Source organism: Octodon degus, unplaced genomic scaffold, assembly GCF_000260255.1.
Source record: "Octodon degus isolate 3935 unplaced genomic scaffold, OctDeg1.0 scaffold00137, whole genome shotgun sequence".
Taxonomy (NCBI): domain Eukaryota; kingdom Metazoa; phylum Chordata; class Mammalia; order Rodentia; family Octodontidae; genus Octodon; species Octodon degus.
Genome location: NW_004524713.1, coordinates 1,632,925 through 1,635,388, shown reverse-complemented (window position 1 = coordinate 1,635,388; position 2,464 = coordinate 1,632,925).

The window sequence follows — 2,464 nt, the reverse complement described above, 5'->3', positions numbered from 1 at the left end:
GAGTAGTCCCAATAAATAGTGGCAGGTCCGAGTGCTTATGTTGGGCTGGGCAGTGGTTAGGTTAGTATACACATAGTACTGTTGAATCCTCCTGTCAGTTCTGAGATTGACCTATTTAAGAGAAGAAGCTTTTACTATCCAGAAATAAATGACTGAAACAATGCACAGCTCATGAGATGAACAAGCAAATGGCCTCTGCTTTCTCCTTCTCCAAAGTTCCGTGCTTCAACCCTCCTCTGCATTGTTCCCTCACCTTATAGATGGGAGATGGGAGCCCAGAGGTGAATTTCTTGCTTCACAATCACACAGCAATGGCAGGTGAATCTGAAATGAGATACACTTCCATGTTCTTCACACCACCCCACACTGTCATTCTAGGCAGAGGCCCATTAACAAGACGTGTAGGGAGACAGAAGTGCTTTTCTCTATTTTGTTTTGTTTTTCCACAAGGTAGTGCCAAGAACTGAACTACACAGCCTTAAAAATAAATGTTACTCTTCTGATGTGAATAGATATATCAATACAAATTGCCTCCCGGTCTTTTGCATCATGAAAGGGAAAATGTGCTCAGCCGGAGGAGTTTGGGGGGAAAAAAATGAAAGGAGAAGAAAAATAATGGGCAATCGAAGAAGGATGCACAATTCCTTTGGGATGAAACGAGAAAATAGAGGCAGCGGATTTCAGGTTAAGGCAGAGGAAGTGCCTGGGAGACGAGGAAAGTGTGGGCAGAATCGAGGGGAGTAGAAGATGCCAGCAGTAATGAGGGCAGCAAAAGCGGCTCCTGTGTAGAGGAGCAAACAGCGCACACATCAGAGGAGATGGTTCTGTCTGAAATCTACAGAGGAGAAACAGGGAGGGGTAGTATGAGAAATTAATGGCAGAAAAAGAGAAGTGTTGAAACTGGCAGTCCCGCTGGTGGGGCGCACATCCCAGAAGAAGGAGAAATGCACGCCCAAGGAAGTTAAAGCCTTTAAAAAAAATAGTAGTTACACAAAGAAAAGCCAAGGGACTTATGAAAAAAGACTGAGTGAAACAGAATTACACAGTAATAGAAGCACAAGATGGAGTGTGGGATGCACAGCACAAGCAGGAAACAATGGCTATGTTAGTGCAGGAAAGAGCAGGTGCCAGAGATGTAAGCCTACGTAAGAAGGGCGTGTGGATTGAGAGAGCACTAGTGCTTCATGACGGAAGCAGAAGATGATCACTAACAGGGATGGACCGTCTGATGGGCCCAGCATTTTACACACGGTCAGTTATTCAGTTCTTCTAGCAGCTCTCAGATGTCTTTAGACGTGCACTGCAGATCCATTAAACAGCAAGTGTCTAGACTAAAGTCCCACCTGCATTAGCACCAGAACTCAGAAGAAGACTGAACTGTACCTTAGTTCAGAGCCACTCCCTTATATATTTCTACCTTCATCCCTAAGAATTTTTGGGCTATGTGCCAGCCACAAGAAAGTGCTACACGGGCTGGGAATTCTGTTTTGAATACTCTTTGATAGAAAAATGTAACCAAGGTGTTCTGGTTGCTACATTATGTCAACTGAAGAATCTAGCAGCTTAACTCAGTAAGCCCCACAACTAAGTAGAGAAGTTCTACAACGCGGGATGAAAGCACGGGCCCCTACTGCTCTGGGATGTTGTTCATTGTGTCAACTTGAGAAATTTAAAAGCTCAACTAAGATTCAGCAGGGGAGCAGGGTCCTCTCTTTGTAGATATCTTCAGCTTGTGGAAGAGGAAGCCAGAAAGATGGTGTGTAGGGAAGTGCAGATAGCTGATATACAATATGATAGAGGAAAAGAGGCTCCCCTTTTTTGCTCTTGCTGTTTTTTCCATCTTCAGTCACCACGTTGGACTTTTGCCTCTGTGCCATGCCACCTGACCTTGGAGCCAACTGATTATGGACTGAAACCTCCACAAACTGTGAGCTAAATGAACTTTCCTTCCTTAATTGGGGGTGTTGGGTATTTTGTTTCAGCAAGGATAGAAAAGCAGGGCTGGCCAAATAGCTCAGTGGATTAAAGCACCTGCAAGCAGGTACAGAGGCCGGGGCTTCAATCCCTGGGCCTGCCCTGTTGGCCCTGCCCCTGGGCCATGCTGAGACAGCAATTGAGACTGGATGTGGTGGTACACATCTGTAATCCCAGCTCTTGGGAGGCTGTAAACAGGTGGATCACAATGAGTCCAATCTAGTAGAGAGACCCTGGACACCTTGCACACCCTTACCTACAATACAGAAAAAAAGAAAAGTAATTAAGACACAAGGGTAATGGTAAACTTGGTCAAATGGTTTTCACGGTGACTAAAATGCTGATATCACTCCATAAGGCTGGTTTTCATGACTAAATCTAGCCATAAATTAGACCTATAAACTTGATAAAATTAATGTTAGCAACAGTTAGATTTAGGAAAAGATGCTACGATTTCTGACCATTTGGCTACCAAGAGCTGTTTGTAAGC